Source organism: Alexandromys fortis, unplaced genomic scaffold, assembly GCF_014885135.2.
Source record: "Alexandromys fortis isolate MF-2015 unplaced genomic scaffold, M_Fortis_MF-2015_v1.1 scaffold_108, whole genome shotgun sequence".
Classification (NCBI taxonomy): domain Eukaryota; kingdom Metazoa; phylum Chordata; class Mammalia; order Rodentia; family Cricetidae; genus Alexandromys; species Alexandromys fortis.
Window position 1 is genome coordinate 6,063,274 of NW_026067994.1, and position 22,655 is coordinate 6,085,928.

Genomic DNA, 22,655 nt, shown 5'->3' on the forward strand with positions numbered 1-22,655 from the left:
GTTGTTGGAGTTCCTTGGTGGAATTTTTAAGAGTTCATTTTAAATGTCTTTTTGCATCTAATAGTTGCAGAACTTGGATGTGTTAACTATCTCCATTAATTCTTCCTATACTGTGTATATTCATCAAATAATCACAGCACACTACACAGATACTCATAGCTAATTCTCATGTAAAAATAGAAGAAAACTGAAAGCAAGCCCAGTGCTCGTGAGAAATTGATCGACAGAATCAAGAATCTCCTAAGAGACAAACTTCTAAGCATGTCTGTGAGGGAGTGGCTGGAACAGTGGTTTTCAACCTGTGGGTCACAACCCCTCTAGAGGTCAAACAACCTTTTCACAGGAGGGGCAATCAGACATCCTGCATATCAGGTATTTATATCACAATTTGTAACAGTAGCAATATTACAGATATGAAGTAGCAATGAAATAACTTTATGGTGGGTGGTCACAACATGAGGAACTGTATGAAAGGACCATAGCATTAGAAAGGTTGGAAATGACTGGACTAGAATAAGTTAAATTAAAATTAATTGAGACTCATCCCATATGGGTAGCACCAGCCCATGGATTAAGGTCCCAAACTGAATTTATCAAAACTAGTAAGCTAATTATTAGCATTCATCTCTCTGCTTCACATGTTGGCTGTCATGTATCCTCACACTGTAAGCCCAGTAAACCGGCTGTTTTTGTTGGATGTTTGTCAGAGCAAGAAGAAAGGTAAAACAAAGAAGAAAACCAGTACTGGAGAGGGTATTGCTATGGTAAGCCCAAAATTGTGATTCTTAAGACTTAGGGATTTGTCTGGGGGAGGATTGTGAAACTGTTAGGAATTTTGGGGCAAAAAAAAAAAAGACACTGAATGTTGTAAAGAAAGCTTAACTAGCAATCCTGTGAAGAACTCCAAATACTGGAAACCAAGAGAAACATGGACAGTGGAGGCCAGTGCCTGAGATCTCAGAGCGCAACAGAGATTGTTGGGAACTTGTCTAGGAGTCATTCACATTATGTTCTGGAAAGGATTTTGGCAACATTCTCCCTGCTTTCTGAGAATTTGAATAAAGCTAAATTCAAGAATAAAGGGCAAATATATTTGGTGGAACAAGGCTCAAGATGGGATACCATTCCAGGGGTGCTACAGATAAAACACTAATAGGAGCAGAAAAAAAAACTGGTTGAGATGGGAGAAGATGAGCAAGAAAAGAGGTATCTGAGGGAGTCATTATGGACTAAAAAGAAACCTGACACTAGGAAAATTCTCGGGAATCCACAAGGATGACCCCAGCCAAGACCTTAAGCAATAGAGAAGAGGGTGCCTGAACTGGCCTTGCCCTGTAGTCAGATTGATGGCCATCTTAAATGTAACCATAGAAACTTCATCCAGTAACTGATGGAAACAGAGGCAGAGGCCCACAGCAGAGTACTGGACTGAGCTCCCAAAGTTCAGTTGAAGAGTGGGATGAGTGAGAGTATGAGCAAAAGGGTCATAGGATCAGACTGGGCCCTCTGAACGCGGGTGACAGTTGTATGGCTGGGGCAGACTGGACCCACTGGCAATGAGACCAGGATTTATCCCTGCTGTTTGTACTGACTTTTTGGAACCTATTCTTTTTGGTGGATTACCTTGCTCAGCCCAGATATAGGCCTTGGTCCTGTCTCAAAGCAATGTGTTAGACTTTGTTGGTTCCCTTTGGAAAGCCTTGCCCTCTCTGAGGAGTGATGAAAGTGGCATGGAAGGATGGAGGGCCCAGGAGGAGGGGAGGAAGTAGGAACAGGGATTGGTATGTAAAATGAGAAAAGACTTTTAAATTAGAACAGTTAAAGTTGCAGACAAGGCAGATGCTGAGACAGAAGCTGTAATTGTTAAGGGGATGAACACCACTCAAGAGAAACCTTCTTACTGGGTGTGCCTGGTGCAGCAGAAAAGATGCCCTCAGGGCAAGACCTAAACCAAGAGAAAGCTCCAATGATGCAAATACAAATTAGTGTATTTTCTCAAGGAGGAGAAAGCCTTGAATCCCTGGGGTCGTCTAGGGAAGTACCTTCTCTTCTGGAGAAGATTTACAGTTTAGTGGATGACCTTGCAGCAGAGGCTTATCTTGCAAAAGAGGACTGAAGCTGAGATTGCCCTGGACAACGGACCAAACGCAACCAGGTATAGTGTATGTGTACATCTTGCTTTCCATTTAAACCCAACCCTCACAACAGGACTCGAGGAGGCAAACTTGTGGGGTACTAAATGTCTCTATCTTTCTTCCCAATGTGGCAACATTGAATAATTCTCTTTTTTTCTGCTTTTCATATTAAAAATCCAGCAAACAAACAAGACAGGGGAAAGATTAAGTTGAAAATGCTGAGAAGATTCCTTGCTGCCTAGCAGTCACCTAAGGAAGTATTTCCCAACCCTGAAGGTATACAGAGGCAGCTGCCACTCCAAAGGGGGTCAGGCTACCTCAGAGGCTGCCATCCGAGCTTGACACCATCATCCAAGTAGAACTTGATTTTCGGGCTTTACAGATATAATACTGAGGGAATCATGCAGGTTCATGACAAGGTTCCGGAAGAGCTCTGAGCCTAGAAAATGGATGAATGAATTAGATTCACTTCAAGGAAGCCCTGAGAGGATATTTAATGTGGTTAGGAAAGTGAAGCCTGAATTTCACTGGAGACTGCAATTTATTAGCAAGGCCAGGACTATGCAGTGTTCATCAAAGGAAGTTGTGTGCATGGAGGGGAATCAGCCTACTAGAGGCTATATGTGCTCAGTAGCAGAGCTAAAGGGGCAAAGCTACCTCAGATCTTTTTTTTTATATTTATTTATTTATTTAAGATTTCTGTTTCTTCCCCACCACCGCCTCCCCTTTCCCTCCCCCTCCCCCAATTAAGTCCCCCTCCCTCGTCAGCCCAAAGGGCAATCAGGGTTCCCTGCCCTGTGGGAAGTCCAAGGACCTCCCACCTCCTTCCAGGTCTAGTAAGGTGAGCATCCAAACAGCCTAGGCTCCCACAAAGCCAGTACGTGCAGTAGGATCAAAACCCAGTGCCATTGTTCTTGACTTCTCAGCAGTCCTCATTGTCCACTATGTTCAGCGAGTCCGGTTTTATCCCGTGCTTTTTCAGACCCAGGCCAGCTGGCCTTGGTGAGTTCCCGATAGAACATCCCCCTTGTCTCAGTGTGTGGGTGCACCCCTCCCCTCGCGGTCCTGAGTTCCTTGCTCGTGCTCTCTCTCCTGAATGAGGTATACCTCAGATCTTTGAAGCCCAGATAATTCTTTCAGTAGCTCAAGATGCCAAACCGGCAATTTCAGAACTTGATGTTTATCCTTCTGTGTTTTGGCCTTCCTTTGATCAGATAAATCATCTCTATTTGAACAAGAGTGCTTATTCTGTGCCATTGTACACTTAACAGAGACTTAGGACTTTTGGTTTTTGGATGGTGTTGTGACTGTTAAAGACTATGAGAACTTTTGAAGCTAGACCAAGTGTATTTTCTATTATGAGATGGCTTTGAATATATGGAACAAGGAGTAGAAATGATACTTTAAAGAATTACCTGTTTGAGTGTCAAACTGACAAAGGATGGACTTGAGATGGTAATATTTTCAACCTGACAGGATCTAGGATCATGTCAGTTGGGAGACAGTTCTCTGAACATGACTGGGAGGAATATTATAATTAAATAAGGTGTAAAGATCAAGTATAAATGTGACTACACCATGCCATGATTTAGGGTCCCAGACTGAGTAGAAAGAAGGCAAGCAGAGCACCACCATTCGTCCCGTGTGTAGATGCGAAGCATCCATCTGCCTACACTTCTACTGCCAGCCCTTCTCTGCTGTGAAACACTATGCCTTCAAAGTGTGAACCAAAACAAACCCTTCCTTCCTTAGGTTCTTTTCACTAGGAATATTTGTCACAGCCATGAGAAGAGCGCCTAGCGCCATGATGTACCTGTGATCCCAGTATTTGGGAGGAAGAGAAAGGAAAAATCACAACTTCAATACCAGTCTGAGGTATACAGAAAGAATCTGTCTCCAAAACAAGAAAAATGTATAGATAAAAGAGTAAAATATGAGATAGAAATGTAGCTCAGTTGGTGTAGCACTTGCCTAGCATGCACAGAACCCTGGGTTTAAGTCACTACTGTAGTGGCTGAAACAAATGATCACAAATGCAGATGTGTAATGGCTTACAGTACAAATATGTTATTTCACCATCTGGCCTAAGTTCAACACGGGACTCTTGTCTTGTTCCTTGGGTAGGCCACAGGAGGAAGAAAACTGCCCCTCAAATGTCCCGTGTCACATGCTTCACTTGCTGTTCTTTTTGCATCTTCAAAGCAGCTGCCCTGCCTTTGTGTGGGCTGTGTCTGAAACCATGTTCTTCTGACTCTGCCGTATTCTCCCATTTTTAAATACACTGCGATTATACTGAGCCCCCATCTCTAGATCTTGTCACCTTGCCATATCCTTTGTCGTATAACCTAACATATTCACGGTCTTACATTTGGCCAGCCATATTTGAAAGGACCACCTAACTGTACTCACTATGGTAAGAGTTTCATGAGTCTGTATCTCAAACACAATAGGAGCTTTTGCCTGAGTCTCCTAAAACCTGTCTTTTCAAGTTAGTACTTCACCCAAGGAGACTCTAGTGCCTGAAAAGGATGAGGAAGTAGTATTCAAAATACCATCTGAATGAGAAGAAATCCCAGAATCTCAGGAAATAGGGAGATTCTGAAGATTCTGCACGTGGGTGAGGAGATTTAACTTCCCAACAGTCTTGCTCCAAGAACAAATCTATTTCTACTTGTGTTTTCTCCTCTCTGCTCTCTTGTCTGACTTACTTACAAGTTCCTTCTTTTCTCTCCTAGCTCATCTCATCTAAGTTCTCTTTGCTTTTTCTTCCTCCTCTCCCTCTCTTAGTCTTGCCTTATTCTTGTTTCCTACAATATCAACTCCCACGATGATCCAGAAGCTGAGGAGTCCACCATGGGCCCGAATCTGTCCTTGGGTGACTGACCCACTGCAGAGTGATGTGTCTGCCATGGACTCTGCAGTCTCCTCCCTGTGGAACCAGAGCTGCTGCAGCAGGTGGGAGAGGAAAGCACAAACTGGACTTTGATGCAGGAGACTGAAGTATTCCTGGAAGGAAGGCACCGCAGTCACAAAACCATTGTATCCCTATTGCGGCCCAATGAGGCTGGCCAGCTTGAGGATGTTGATCTGAGACCCTTAGGGCAGTTCTATGAATGGAGCAGAAAGTGCTTTCCCACAGTCAGTGAGAATTTCTGGAAAGAAGCTGTGTAGGTGGAGATTGACAGTGATATGGAGAGACTGGGAATGCTGCTGGTCCAGAAACTAATTACCTCATCTCAGAATTGCCTTAAGCTACTAAATAGACATTTTCTGACCACCCCTGTGTAAGAACTAATATCCTATAATGAACAGACAGAACCTTTGGGACTCTACTGACTTTATAGTCTACTGGCTTTCAACCAAAGACTAGTCATTTCGGATAGCTTCTGAGGACTATCAAAGAACATCCCCCATCTTGTAATACCTCTTCACTGTACCCACCAATGCATTTTAAACTTGCCTTGATGGGTGACTTTCTTTGTTCTATAAACCTATAAAAAATCATGAAACTGCTCTCACGTTAGAACAAGGAATTTGGGATAGTCTAAATCTGAATTTCTGAGCCATGGTCACTCAGAATGGCTCCAGAATAAGCTATCTCTTATTCTCTTAAGGTGAAAGCCATGGGGTTTATGTATGCGCACACGTGTGTGTGTGTGCATGCACGCATGCACGCGCGTGTGCATGTATGCATCTGTGTGAATGAGTCAACCTTGCTTAGCTTCATGTAGCCATTATTCACTTCATAACATAAAATCAATGAGTTAGCAGCAGTTAATCACTTCCGGTAAAGCAGAGAAGCTTATGTTTCTGTTTCTTTTCTTTCAAAACCCTTAGAACTAAATAATACACATTATGCACTTAATCACATTAACTCTCAGAAATAGTTAATATTCATGAAGGTAATTAACTCAGAAAGATAAAAAAAACTTTAGACACAGTTAATACAAGCATCTGGGAGGAGCTTTGATTTAGCACAGGTCAGACATGAATGAACTGAGAGGCTGACTTCTGGGGCTTCATCCTGGACGTTCATAAGAGGAATGACTGCTGTTCAGATGAAAGGTCAGGATTTCAAAGAAAACACTCCAATTTTAGAATCATCCCCCGTAGAATGAGCAAATGTTCGTCATAAGACATGGTGGGTGGAGAAACTCCCTCTTGGTATAGCTATTGCTGAAGACATTTAGAGAATGAAGGGAAAATCCACCCAGTCTAGAGAGCAGGAACCCCATGTTCAAGGTAGACATCTCTGTTCTTTCACAGAAGTAAATATGGGGTATGAGAATATCCCAAAATGGCTAAGAGGCCTAAGGATAGGACAAAAAAGGAGTAATTCGAAGTTATGGAGTAGAGGGTTTAATCAGGTTTCTTGTAATCTTTTTATTAATTCTTTAAGAATTTCATATAATTGCTTTTGATGACATTCACTTGAACCCCTCCAAGGCCCACCCCATGTCCCTACCACAGTGCATCATGCCTCCCATTTAATAACACGTTTAGTCCAATTTGTGCTACCTCTATACTCCTGGGCATGGGACCATCACGGGCGAATGTGACCGACGAGTCACCACACCCTTAAAGGAAACTGAGTCTCCCTCCTCCAGAGCCATCAATTTTCAATAACCACTCAGGGTTGAGGACTCACAAATGCCTTTCCAGTCCATGCTAGAATTTTGACTGTGTTGACCTTGTATAGGTCTTCTGCGGCCAACGACAGCTGCTGTAAATTCACGAGTGAGGAGCTCCTCTTCTGTCCAGAAGACATTTGCACTCTGCTCCTCCTGACTGCTAGCTCTTACAGACTTTTTACATTTTCTCCTGCACTGCTTCCTGAGCCTTGGGGAGAGGGTGTGATGTGAATGACCCATTTGTGGCTTAGTCTCTGAATTTTGACCAGTTGTGATTTCTGTATTAACTACTGTTCACTGCACAAAGAAATTTCTCGGGTGATGTCTTAATGGTGAACTAAAATGTATGAGTAGAGACACAAATTTAGACAGCAGTTTGACACTATGTCCATTTAGTAGGCAGAATGATAGTAGGTTCACTCCTGGGAGCTGGGACCTCCGGAACAATGAGTTTTGGTCCAGATTTTCAGTACTAGGCATATATTTGCTCCTGTGAATGAGGCCAAAATCTAATCAGAAAGCTGCTGCTACACCCGTAGCATTTTCCACCAATAGGACTCTCTTACCACATTGGGAATTATTGCAGGTCACAGGGGTCACATCTTGGTGAGACTATTGAAGACCTTCCCCTCTCGCAACTCGAATAGCACCTCACACTATGCTGGCCCACAAGAAAAGGCTTTCTTGTCAGTACAAAGTTGATTTATTTACATCCTGTGACTATTAAGTGTGGTGTCTTCAGAAATAAGGTCTTACCATCAAGTTCTGGTCATTGTCCAGTTTGTGTTCCTCTATGAACTTGGGGTTCAATAACCTGAAACAAATGAAGTAGTCAGGGAAATTAGTGGGAAGAAGTGCAGCTTTGCAAACTAGTAGTCACCTCCAAAAAGAAGCCTTGATCTCAACAAAAGGCATAGCCTTGTTCAGAATGGCACCACACAGACATACATATCAGGGCCTGCAGGCTTCTCCTAACACCTAGCTCTCTTCATGGACTCCTTCAACATCTATCCATGCTCTTGAATATCATAAAAATTATTTTTAGTTATACTAATAATGACCAAAGAGTACAATGAAATAAAGGGTTTTTTTTAAGTTGCATTAGGTTCGAAACCCCAAATGTCAAAATCCCATTTACAATGTCATTAATTTAAAACTAAGCTCTCCATGGTCAACAAGACAAAATGGCAGCCTACAGAATGGGAAAAGATCTTCACCAGACCCACATAAAACAGAGGGCTGATCTTCAAAATACAAAGAACTCAAGAAGTTCTAAAGTTCTAGACATCAAAAGAACAAATAATCCAATAAAAAATGGAGTATAGACCTAAGCAGAGAACTCTCAACAGACAAATCTAAAATGACTGAAAGACACTTAAGGAAATGATCAACGTCCTTAGCCATCAGAGAAATGAAAATCAAAACAGCTGAGATTCCATCTTACACCTGTAAGAATGGCCAAGAACAAAACCACATAATGACAGCTTATGCTGCGGAGGCTGTGGAGTAAAGGGAACACTCCTGAATTGCTGGTGGAAATGCAAATTGTTACAACTGCTTTGGATATCAGTATGGTGATTTCTCAGAAAATTAGGAAACAACCTTCCTCAAGACCCAGCAATACCACTTTTGGGTATATACCCAGGATGTTCAACCGAATCACAAGGGCATATGTTCAACTATGTTCATAACAGCATTATTTGTAATAGCCACAACCTGGAAACAACCTAAATGCCCCTCAAACAAAGAATGGATAAAGAAGATGTGATATATTTACATAATGGAGTACTACATAGCAAAAAAAAATGACATCTTGAAATTTACAGGTAAATAGATAGATCTAGAAGATATCATATTGAGTGAGGTAACCCAGACCCAGAAAGACAAATATTATATGTATTCACTCACTCATAAGTGGCTATTACACATAAGGCAAAGGAAAAACAGCCTGCAAATCACAATCCCAGAGAACTTAGACAATAAAGAGGAATCTAAGAAAGACATACATGGATCTAATCTACATGGGAAGTAGAAAAAGAAAAGATCTCCTGAGTAAATTGGGAGTGTAGGGATTATACAAAAGGATAGAAGTGGAGGGAGATGAAAAGAGAGGAGTGGAGAAAAATATATAGCTCAAAAAATAAAATAAATACATTAAATTTATTTATTAAAAATAAATAAATATATATGTTTTAAAAATAGAAAGCTTTTACTAAGACAAATGAAAAGTTGTAAGGAAAAAAAATCTTGTCAATAGGATGGACCAAGGATTCTTAATGCCCTTCTAAATTCTGTTGGTTTTTCACCCCCAGAAATGTTTAGGATACTTGGCTTTCATATTATCAAAGAAGGTGGTTGTTGTAAGTTAGAAAAAAGCAGCATGAGAGAGAAAGATGCTATGTGACAGTGTTCATGTGGAAGGGGTTTTTATTAGGGACAAGGGAACCTGGACTGTAAAAAGAGGGAAGGAGAAGGGGGAGACTGGCCTCTGGGGACAGGAGAATCAGAAGAGAAGGTGGGAGGAGACAGAAAGACAGACAGAAAAGGAGAGTGAGGGGGGGGAGGTGGGTGGGTGGCTGTGGCACACAGGAGGTGCTCTTAGTGGCTGCAGCTGAGGACTTAGTCTGCCAGAACCCCAAGTACAATCCAGTCCAGATGCCTGAATACTAACAGCAGTGTTATCAGCAGCAACCACAGTGTAGATGTGCTTGTCAGCAAATAGAGAGGGCACAACTAAAGGAACCTTTATCCAGGGACATCTATGTTTCTGCTCCAGCAGAAATGTCACCTATTCTTAGGGAGGTTGTGCCACATTCTGTGAATACTTTCTGGAAATGTCCTCACAGGCCCACCCAGAAGATAAAAATGACATAGCAATTATTTTGTTTGTTTTATAGACTTCCTGGTGGGATTTGATCTTTTACATGTACTGACTGTAGTTAACTCCTTGGAAGCAAGGGGTTGAGAATCCCACTCCGAGGCTCAAAATTAGGGATGTAGAGCCAAGCATGGTGGCGCTCCCCGATGATGCTTTGCAAATATAGGCACTCTCCATTTTCATGGCTTTTAATCATTTCCCAGGTGTAGTCAGACCAGAGGACAAGGAAGGGACCTAGGGCAGCAGCTGGAAATCAGCCACAGCCCTCCCTCCTTTTACTTCCCTCATTTCCTTCCTTCCTTTCTCACTTTCTTTCTTTTCTTTTTGAGTTTTACTATGCAGAAAATGTTTCAGCATAGCCTTGAACTACAGAGATCCACCTGCCACTGTTGGGAGAAGGCTGCTTGTTGGTTCCGGGCTGCTCAGACTCCCAAAATAATCACACAGAAACTGTATTAATTAAATCGCTCTTAGCCCATTAGCCCTAGCTTCTTACTGGCTAACTCTTACATATTAATTTAACTCATTTCTATTAATCTGTATATCACCACATGGCTGTGGCTTACCAGCTAAAGTTCTGTATCTGTCTCCGGCGGAGCTGCATGGCTTTTCCCTGATGCTGCCTTCTTCCTTCCAGCATTCAGTTTAGTGCCCCCCCCCCCAGCTAAGTTCTTTCCTGCTATAGGTCCAAAGCAGTTTCTTTATTCCTTAAAGGTAATCACAGCACACAGAGGGAGATTCCATATCTTGCCACTGTTTCTCAATTGCTAGGATTTAAAGCATGCACACCATGCCCACATATGCCTCTGGCTAGATGACTGGCCTCAGGTAAACCCTTACCCTTTAGTCGCTGCTCAAGCAGGCTACAGTATGCATATGTGGCAGAAAACGCTATGTCTAGATTTTAGGGAGAAGGTAAGCTCTCATAAGCATCACTAGTAATAATTGTGCTTGTGTGATGTGTGTTCTGAACAAGGACTTCCGGAGCCTGGATTTGTTCTCCTTTCAGAGAAGCGAAGAGCCATATGACTGTCTGCCAACCGCCCAGGGTGAGAGCACTCCAATAGGAGAAGGAACAGGAAAGAGAAGCATTCATTCCTCTAAGAGCATTTTCTAGGTTCTATTCCTTGTGCAGAGAGAAAGACAGACTCCGTTACTGCTGCAGATAAAGGCATCAATTTAAAGGAAAGCTGAAAATTCTATCAGCTAATAGCCCACATGTTGTTAGTCTTTCCTGGGCCTCTAGAATTCTGGAACGATTTGGGAACTGAAACCGGAGTCTGGGAACACTTACCCTGCCCCGAGGTCTTATTGGGGAAAGCAAACTGGGTCCCAGGTTTCCTTAGAAACCTAGCTTCCACACTCCACCCCAGCCAAATCCTTCTGCTTGTCACACAGCTGCCCTCCCAGCTGCACACCAGGTGCTCACATGTTGGCAGCAGTCAACCACTGGAAGCTGGCAGGGTTGGCTCCCTGCTTACCTTTGTATTGCTATTGAACTTTTGTAGCTCTTGACTGTAATGGAAGACAATTAGCGATTCCCAGGAATTGTTTCTGAGTAGAAAGAAATGGATACATATGGGTTTCTCTGAATGAGTTAATTAAAGGCTCTACATGATGCAGCAGATGATACCACATTGATTGGCCTGACACAGCAGGTTCCCCAAAGTGGTGGCACTGTAGTCGCTTGCCCTGCCTTTCCAGTGCCTTCCAGGGTTTACCCTAAACTCACGATGGGGCATATTCCTTGGCTGAGGTTTCTCTAAGCTCTCCATCTGAACATGCAATGCTGGGAGCAAACATTAGGATAGCTGGCCCAAAGGGGGCCTGGACCAGAACAGTGGTGAACAGTCAACATGTTACCAAACAGGAATTCCACCAAGCTCCTACATATAATTCCAAACCTGTGGCCCCACAGGCAGTCCTGGTTAAAACTGGTAGATGGGAAAATGAAACCAAAGTCATATATGTATGGAAGGGACATGTAGGGTGGAGGGGGCATCTGATAGGTTGGAGCAAAATAAGAAAGTATGAGGCGAGAGTAAAAAATATGTATGTTTGCAATTTTTCAAAGAACAAATGAATTTCTTAAAAGTGTGTGGGTTTGAGGAAGTAATTAAAATTTGTTGGTTAATCTCTTGGAATACTCACAATATGACAGTATTGCTAGACAATACTAGAAAGCAGGAAGACGTAACTGGAGGAAGTGGGTCCCTAGAGGATGCGCAGAAGTAGAGATGGCTTTTCCCCAGTCTCTTCTGTCTCCTGGTTGCATGAGGTGAGCAGCTTCCTCCCACCATGCCTTTCCTTGTCATAGTCCAGAAAGTCAATATGGACTTAAACTCCTGAACACATGACTCAAAACAAGCTCCTCCCCTCAGGGAATTTGTGACAGCAGCTAGTTCACTTCTTAACTGCTAAGATAAAACACTGACCATAATCCTCCTGGGGAGAAAATGGTATATTTGTCTTATAAGTTATAGTCAGTACATCATTGGGGAACAGAAGGCAGGAACTGAAGCTGAAGCCATAGTAGGAACATAGCTGACTGGCTTGCTCCCCGTGACTTTCTCAGCCTGCTTTCTTGTACAGTTCAGGCCTTCCTACCCAGGGTACTGCCCTTAATGGACTAGGCTCTCCCACACCAATCAACCAAGAAGAAAAAAAAAAAAAACAGAGACATGCTCCCAGGCCAATCTGACAATGACATTTTCTCAACTTAAAACAGAGTCCGTGAAATGGCTCTGTGAACAGAAATACTTGCTGCCAAGCCTGAACGCCCCAACTCTGGCTATTAAACCCACATGTTTGGAGAGAGAACTGACTTCCTCCAGTTGTTCTCTGACTTCCACTCATGTATTATGGAACATGTGTGTGTGCGCGCGTGCATACACACACACACACACACACACACACACAAATAGAATAGATAGTTGAAGTGTTAAAGCAACTGGCTTTCTTTCCAGATGACCTTGGTTTGTCTCAAACTGACAAGAAGACAAATAAACACAATGACATTTCAAATATCTTAGTTGATTCTGGAAACGGGCAAGACTTTCAAAACTGCAAGGACAGAATGAATGGATTTTGCTTGCAATAGACATGATTTTTAAAAACTGGAATAGAATGTCATGAATTAACTGAATGATTGATCCCATTAAAATTCCTGTGTTGAAATCATCTCAGTACTGGTGGATCTTGGTTATCAAGTTAATGAAATTTAGGATCATGGTGGGAACACACCTCTGGGTGTGTTTGTGAGTGCACTCCCAGAAAGGTTTAACTGAGAAGGGATGATTCACTCTGAATATGGCCAGAATCATTCCATGGACTATGGTCACAGACTGACTAAACCCGGGAAAGTGAACTAAGCCCTCAAATTCATCCCTGTCTACTTCCTGACTACAGATGTGATGTGATCAGCCTCCTCACTTCTCTGCTACCAGGACTTCACCACTATAGTAGGCTGTGTCATTTTCTTTAAGCTGAAATAAACTTTTTGTTGTGGAATAGAATACTTGTTTAGCTAGGCAGAGAAGAAATAGGCAGGGCTAGGAAGCAGAGAATAGGGGAGCTGGCCAGTCAGCTAGGAAGCCAGCCAAACAGACATGGAGGAAACAGGATAGCAGAGTGATCCGTACATGGATGAGGTCAATGAGACTCGGGGCAGCACGTAGATTAATAGAAATGGGTTTGATTATGTTAAGAAGAAAAAACTAGCTAGAAACAAGCCTAAGCTAAGGCCGAGCATTCATAATGAATAATAAGTTTCCATTTCGTGATTTTGGGACTGGTCGTTGAAGGAAGCCTGTTGCCCTTTTCCCTCTTTAAGTTTGTTCCAGTCAAGTATTTGGTTGCAGCAACCAGAAAGCAACAAATACACTCTTTTATCTGATTCTCGCCATAGGAGGTTACAGATTAAAACCAGAAAGATGTCCTCACCACAACCAACCCCTGGTAGAACCTTGTACCATAATCCAGAACTGAGAAATCCAGTCTATAACAATAATACTTTCTTGTCAATCAGTACAGCAATTTTGACACTGTAGCCCCAGCTTTATCCTGGTCTACTTTTTTCTATTCATCTTTTCTCCCTTCTTTTTGCTTCTTTTCTTGTCCATCTCTTTTACTAATTCATTTCACCATTGCCAGCAACCCCCTTTTCATTTTTTTTCTTTTTCTCTTCTAAAATGCCCCTGCTGTCTCCAAACTGCTTTGTGCACTAAAGGATTTATCCAAAGGTGAAAAGAAGATGGTTTATCCAGTTCTAATGGCAATCACAACTATTCATTTTCTGACATTTAGTTCTCAAACAATTTGTATTAAGTTACTGCAGATAGTGGGAAGTTGTATGTATATAATAAGGACAGCAAAGGGAAACTTTGTAAATAAGAACAGAGAACATCTCATTCCACTGGCCAGGTCATTGATGAGACATGCCCTCCAAGCCACTCCCCTCTGAAGGCCTATGTGGGATGATCTTTATATAGGAGCTAGCACTCTGTAGGTAGACAAAGAAGCCCAAGGTGAAAACTTCAAACTGTCTATTAGCACACCAAAGTGCCTGCTGGCCTCCAGGCTCAATGAGTACCTTTGGCTTCTCTCAACTCTCCTCACCCCACCCCTACCCTAAGCTCCCTGGGCTTCCCTTCCCCCAGCTCCTTTCTCCTATAGAACCCTGCCATTTGGCCATGCACTCCATTTGCTCTCTGGTTCTCTTCTTCTCCCCTTCCTTTGTCCTCCTCTCTTGCTCTCCTTTCAAGGCACAGTGCAGTCTGCTGGTCATGTTCCGTTCTACATGTCTCTTCTCACATTTTCCCTCACATCTACAATAAAAAACCTTCTCAACTATCAATCCTGAGATTCACAAAGGAAAAACCAGTACCACAATTGTGAGCCAAATTTGAAACAAGCTTTAACAAAACACTGACCAGGATGGTCAGGACCACTCCCTAGAATCCCAGCTGAGTGGCCACAAGACACACGTTGTAGGGAATGTTTAAGGACAAACCTGTAGGACCACTGTATTTTCCCATGTTGTTTGTCTGTTATTTTCCAAGAACTACAGCTTCTGGCATTTCAGGAAGTTACCTGATTCTCTGTAAGGCGGGGTTTTGTTACAGGTTAACTTTGGGTCTTATACAATCATACCTTGGAGTGGTCATGTCCTCATTTAATTTGGTCATTCCATCACCACCACTGACAGCATGCTCACCAGGGTTATCACCATCACCACCACTGATGCAGCATCCTGACCAGGGTTTATCACCATCACCATGGAAACAGCATCCTTACCAGGTATCACCATCTCCAGTGATGTGGCATCCTCACCAGTGTTACTTTTGTCACTGTTATAAGTCTCATAATTGGACTAAAAAGCAGTGTAGGTATCATTACCCTGTATTACAGATAAGGGAGTGAAAATGAAAGAATGGTGTCTTTAAGGTAAAAATGAACTGCGAATCTCTTAGGAAATGCCTGACGATTGCAGTGTAATTTATTATGCAAAGCTGCCCTTTCTGACAATCAGCAATTGAAATGGTAACAGAAGGCTTTCAGCAGGCAAACAAACCCAACAGGGAACCTACCCGTGGCCCTTGCCTCTCTGCATGATACATCATTAAGGCAGACACCTTATAGGGAATGGCCAAGAGGAACTCAGACTTCTGTGGCCTGTGGTCATCTGATCATGTTGTATGACCTTGAAAATTCAACTGCTGGTGCTGAGACAATTTAATGGCTACAGTCAGATTCCTCATATTAAATCTTCATCTCTGAGAATGACAGCCACCTAGAGTGAAGGCCCACTGCTTGTTTTGTGGAAGAATGTATTATGTGATTTATGGGTACAAGTGAAGTGTAGGGATTTATTACACACACAGAGCTGGAAATGAAGTTGAGGAAACATATTACTATATGCTTTCTGTCCAATCAGTGATGCAAAGATTCTAATGAGTATTACATGTTCTTTTCCTTTTCAAGCCTCTAATTTTTTTTCCTGTCAGATTTCTCATTTCCAGAGTTAAGTAGGTACCTTCTAATAGGAGAAGGAAAGTGTGACCCTGTGCCATGGCTCTGTTGAAATAGGAGTGGCGGGCCTGCGTCCCCAGCACCCCAGCCGCCTGCTAGCTTATGCCCGAAATAACAACACACAAACTGTATTCATTTAAACACTGCTTGCCCATTATATCCAGCCTCTTCTCGGCTAACTCTCGCACCTGGACTAGCCCATTTCTAATAATCTGTGTAAGCACCCCAAGATGCGCTTACCGGGAAGATTCTAGCCTACGTCCATCCTGGGTCAAAGCTGCCTGGGAGAGCGGAGCCTGGCGTCTCTGCTCCAGAGAGCAGAGCTGTTGGGTCTAAACTCACTTCCTCTTCCTCCCAGCATCCTATTCTGTTTACTCCTCCCACCTATGTTTTAACCTACCAGAGCCAAGGAGTTTCTTTATTCTTAACCAATGAAATCAACAGATTGATATATGACACTCCCACATCATGGCTCTTACTGGTATGGGAGTAGCACAAGTCACCACTGATCTTGAGTCACCTTTCTCATTATTCAAGATGCTGCATCCCTCAGAATACTCTTGTGAAGACTGACTTCCACATCAAGTGAATAAAAGAGACGGCAATGGTGCAAAGATCTCACACCCAACCTCCAAACTCATCCAATCAGATAAGAGATACCACCCTCTGCAGACTACCTGAATTAAGATGTGATACCACTACAAACAGAAATCATTTCCTGAATACCAGAGACAAGGGCAAAGGGTTCAGAAAAAAAAAGGACATTGCCATGATACCACACCCCCAGGAGCTACATCCCATGCAAAGATGTTCACTGTAGTTGGAGCATGGACAAGCAAGAACCATGACATGGACACCCACATGACTCATATCCAAGTTTGAGATGCAGAGGGGGAAAGGAATAAATAAAAATGCTTGAAATGACCATAAGAAATCATATTATATTTACCTAAAAGAAAATGCATGTAAGTATATTTATGTACATATGTTTAAATGAAATTATGCTTCCTCATATAATAATACTGTCTGAAGAGCACCCCTCCCTGGGCTCCATATCCCTGCCCATAACACCAGCAGCTTTGCCAGAGGCCAAGCTGGATCTAGAGACCCCGGGTAAGACAGACCCCAGGTAAGACATCGTCCACCACCTGTTAACATGCCTTAAAGCCAGCACAACTACCGCAGACTGTACCTCCTCCCACCTGGGCTCCATATTCTGGCCTACAACTTCATCAGAAGAGGACTTCTTTATCAGCAGTTAGGTTGAAACTAGAGACACAAGGGAAGACACTCCCCACAGTCAGCTAACATTCCAAGCCCATCCAAGAGTCTGCACCCCTCCACTGAGCTCCATATCCCAACCCACAACATCAGCAGGAAAGTTCTGCTATACTGAAGGCTGCCTCATACTAGGGTTCCCAAAGGTCAGGCAGGCACCCTGAACCCCAAAGGCCACATGGGTACTTGAAACCACAGAGGCAACTTTAGTACCTAAAACCCCAGAGGTCTTGTAGTTCCCCCAAAACCCAGTGGAGACATCTGGAGACACCCTACTAAACCTGAAGAACCTCAAGTCAATAGAACCCTTGGCCAATTAGGCAAGAAGACCAGAAAGGAAACAGAAAACAAGGAACAAAACACCCATTAAAACAAAGAAAAACTCAGTAATCAACACCTAGACCTATAATCACCTCAAACCCAGGTACCTAAACACCATTGTAAGAACACAATAAACAGCAGAAAGGACAATATGACACCACCAGAGCCCAGCTATCTTACGACAGTAAGACCTGAACCATCCAACACAACTGAGGCACAAGTAAACAACATTTAACACAACTTTATGTAGAGCATAGAGGCCCTTTAGGGGAAATGAAAAAAGGCCTTTAAGAAATTGAGAAAAAGACAGACATAAATTGGAGGAGAATACATTAAATTCATTAAATAATAATAATAATCCTATAAATCCATTAAAGAATGCCAAGAAAAAAATAAGTTTTGAATAGTTTGTTTAAGCAAAACATGAAAATCTAAATAGAAGCAAAAATGAAAACACAAACTGAGGGAATTCTAAAAATGGTAAATCTGGGCAAGTGAACAGTAACTACAGATGCAAGCATAATCAACAGAATACAAGAGAGGGGAGATAGAATCTCAGGTGCTGAGGATACTATAGAGGAAATAGATTAATTGGTTAAAGAAAATGTTAAATCTAAAAAATTCCTAATACAAAGCATGTAGAAAATCTGGGACATTATAGAAAGATCAATACTAAGAATAATAAGAATAGGAGGAGAAGAATCTCAGCTCAAAATCCCAGAAAATATGTTCAACAAATCATAAAAGAAAAATTCCCAACCTAAAGAAAGACATGCCTATAAAAGTACAAGAAACTTATAGAACACAAAATAGACTGGACAAGGGGAGAAAGTCCTGACACTACATCAAATTCAAAACAGTAAACATACAGAATAAAGAAAGAATATTAAAAGCTGCAAATGAAAAAGGCTAAGTAATACATAAAGGCAGACCTACTAGAATTACACCCAACTTCTCAGTGGAGATTCTAAAAGTCAGAATGGCTTGGACAGATAGATACCTTGAAGACTTGAAAAGGCCGTGGGTGCCAGTCCATATTACTATACCCAGTAAACGTTTCAATCACCATAGATGGAGAAATTGGATATTTCATAACAAAGTCAAATTTAACAATATCTATCTACAGAAGGCAATAAAATGAAAATTCCAACTCATGGAGGTGACCTACAGTCATGAAACCATAGACAATAAATAATCTCATAGCACCAAAACTGAAAGAAAAGAAATACGCATGTCACCAGCATAAACAACAAAATAACAAGAGTTAATAATCAATGGTTGTTAATATTGCTCAACATCATTGTTCTCAATTCTCCAATAAAAAGACATAGGCTAACAAAATGGATGTGAAAACAGGATTCATTCTCTGCTGCACACAAGAACCATACAACATTAAAGAAAGACATTACCTCAGAGTACAGGGTTGGAAAAATATTTGTCAAGCAAATGGACCTAAGAAGCAAGCTAGGTTTTTTTGTTTTGTTTTGTTTTGTTTTGTTTTTGTTTTTGGTGTGTGTGTGTAGCTATTCTAATATCTAACAAACTAGACTTCCAACCAAAATTAGTCAAAAGAAATGGAGAAGAAAATTTCATGCTCATCAAAGGAAAATTTCACCAAGAAAATATTTCAATTCTTAATATCTATGTCCCAAATGAAAGGGCACCCACATTTATAAAAAAGTATTACTAAAGCTTAAATCACACATCAAACCCCACACATTAATTGTGGGAGACTTCAATACCCAACTCTCACCAATGCACAGGTCATACAGACAAAACTACACAGAATTAATGGAGATAATAGATGTTAAGAAATAAATGGATCTAACAGACATCTACAGAACATTTCACATAAACACAAAGTAATATACCTTCTTCTTGGCACTTCATGGAACCTTCTCCAAAATTGACCATATACTCGGCCACAAAGCAAGTCTCAACAGATTCAAGAAAATTCAAATAAATCTCGTACCTTATCAGCACATCCCAGATTTAAGTTAGATTTCAACAACAGAAACAAAAGAAAGCTGACAAACTCATGAATACTGAACAACTCTCTACTAAATCATCACTGAGTCAAGGAATAAATAAAGAAAAAATTAAAGACTTTCTAGAATTCAATGAAAGTGAATGTGTAATATTTATATAAGCGTATAGGTCATGATGAATGTGATACTAATGAAAACAGTTTGTTGAAGCAAATGCCTTCATAAAGAATGTGGAGAGATTTCATACTAGCGACCTAATAGCACACCTGAAAGCTCTAAAACAACAAGAAGCAAACCCACCCAACAGGAATAGATGGCAGGAAATAATCAAACTGAGGGCTGAAATTGAAAGAACAATATTCAACTTCATATGGAAAAGCAAAACACCTAGAATACCTAAAACAACCCTATACAATAAAAGAGCTTCCCGGGGTATCATCCCTGATTTTAAGCTGTGCTATGGAACTATAAAAATAAAAACTACACGGTATTGCTATACAAACAGACAGCTTGATTATTGGAATTGGAGACTCAGACATTAATCCACATACCTATGGACAAATGATTTTTGATAAAGAAGTCAGAAATATATAATGAAAAAAGAAACATCTTCATCAGACAGTGCTGGTCTAACTGGTCTTACTGGATGTCAGTATATTTGATATATATTGGAAGTCTATCTTTTTCTGAAGAGAAAGGAGGATGAGTGGATGGGGATTGGGGAGCAGGGAGGAGAAGAGGGAGGCAGGAAAAATTGTGATCAGACCAGAAAAAAAATATTTATTTATTTTAGAAAATAACAACAGCAATAATAATAATAATAATAATAATAATAATATCTAACATTCATAGACTAACAAAAACCCCAGTACTAGGCACAAGAAAACTCTTTTTCAATCATTGATCAAGGGAGTCCAAAAGACTCTTCAAAACAGTGTATGCTACTGCTTTTACTATGATTGACTTCTAGAAGCTGAAGATAAATGTCTGTTGCTAAAGGTATCATACTCTTTGAACAAAGAACTCAGAGGATGCAAACTGCATGACTTAACTCCCCACTGAGGACGAGATTTCATAATACCAGGAGGTACAAGCTGCTCAGGGAGAAAACCATTCAATATTCCTACTTAAATGTGAAGCCTACAAACCACAACTATGATCATCACAGCAAGATCTCCCTAAATGTAAGTGGCACTTATATCTGGAATGGTAACCATCACTGTGTAATTGGACTTAAGGCCCACTAAATGGGAAGGATTATGACCGATGCTGTAAACCTAGCCACCAACACTAGTGTGTGAAATCAGAGATCTCAAAGAAAAACCTACTACTGCTATTTTCAAGACCAGTATAATTCCTAAGTGTTTTCTAAATATTTGTCCTCACGTGCACAGACAAACGTATTTCTTACCTCTTACCAAAGGAGCTTCTTTCCATAAATTATGGAAATGATAACTAATCAAAGTGCAGAGAATAACTCACTGTGGTTGCCCATTCCCAGTTAACACATCTCCAACACGACACTTATACTCAAGACTAATGGAGCATCGTAGAATAAGGGGAAGACAGATTTAAAGTGCCAAAAGACTAGAAAGTCTAATGCAAGATTGAGTCTTCTGGACACAATGGGCAGGCTACACTCATAAAATCCCAGCAATATAACTGCTTAAACAAAATGTGAATTATGAAAACACCATTGTAGTTATGGGGAATCACACGGGACTACAGGTAATCAAAAATTGCTGAGAGGAAGAATTTCCCAAAGATGAACATCCCAATGGGTTAAATAAATTTGAAAGGAAACAGAGAACGCGGGAGGAGTGGAGGAGAAAAAGGGAGGTTAGAAATGATACAATTGTATTTTATATTGAAAATATATAATGCTAATTAAAAATTAAGAAGAGAAAAATAGAATAAAGCAAATTCACATGTTTAAAATTAAAAAATAGAGATGCAACACTTGTAGCTAGAACTGATCTAACACCCAAATGTGGTGTGATAGAAGAAACTGTAGTTTAGAATCATGTGATTCTTTTAAAAAGATATCCTGCAGCAAGTGTTCATTGACAGACTTTTCTCTTGAACCCAGGGCCATCAGAGGATGCCATAGACATAAGCCCTGAAATTCCTTCCTGGAGTAACATGTGTGCCTCTACACATGGAGGATGGGTCCTTCCCTGAGCTGTGCATTCTGTTCAGATGGCACAGATAAACATGGATGAAGACAAGAGTCCAAGAGCTCTTGCTTTACAGTATTCTGAGATTCTGACATTTGGATGTAGAAGCAATTTGGAGGCACAAGATTCGTGCTCCCTCATGAGGTAATTAGTCCAGACAAGTGAGAACATCCTGATGTGTGTGGTACAAAGATCTCTAGGCTTCATGCCGAAGCTAATAAAATCAGAACCTCTGGAAGATAGCCTAAAATCTACTGCCCAAAACAAGTCTGTGGCTTATTTTTATACACAATTTAAACTTAAGTGTTTAATGTGTGCCTCCCCCCAAACACACATGCACACACACTCACACAAATGCACACACACACACACACACACACACACACATTGCATTTTTAGCTCCCTTGTAACAGCTGAAACAGAAAGAAACCCACCTAAAAGTTTGTACTCTGAGTGACTCTAAAATGAACCCATGAGAAGCATGGCCAGCAAAGATTCTCTTCCGGCTTTGAACTCCTTTTCACTCAACTGTTTTCATAGCTGTGCCTTTTTTTTTTTTTTCATTTTATGAGGTCCAATTAGTCAGTTGCTGGCTTTAAGTCCCCAGGCAAAGGGAGGACTGCTCAGAAGTCCTTTCCCAAACCTGTAATTTTAGGGAACTGCCTATGTTTCCTTTTTGGTGTTTCAGGTTTCACGTTATGGGCTTTGATCCATTTGAAGTTAGTTTTCATGTAAAGTGATAGATGTTGGTCTAATTGTCTTCTTCTACATGTGGACATTGAGTTTTCCCAGAACTACTTGCTGAAGATACGTTACTTTCTCCTTCATATGCTTTGGGAATTTTTTGCCAAATATCAGATGGCTACAGTTAACATGCACTCCTGTTTGGGCCTTCTGTTTTGTTTTACAGATCTTCTTGGCTCTATTTCTGTCAATCTCATGCTGCTTGTGTTACTATGGCTCAATGCATTGTGTCTTGAGATCTGGAATAGCAAGCCCTCCCTCCTTGTCATTTGTTCAGGCTTTCTTTCACTTTTCTTGTTTTTTTTTTTTTTTTTTTTTTTTGTAGTTCAAAGTGAATTTTCAGATAGATTTTCTATTTGTACAAAAATATTGTGAGGAATTTGTGTGGAATTACATTGAATTTGCAAATTCCTTTTGTAGAATTGTCATTTTCACAACATTTATTCTCCCAATCCAAGTGTATAGGAGGCTTT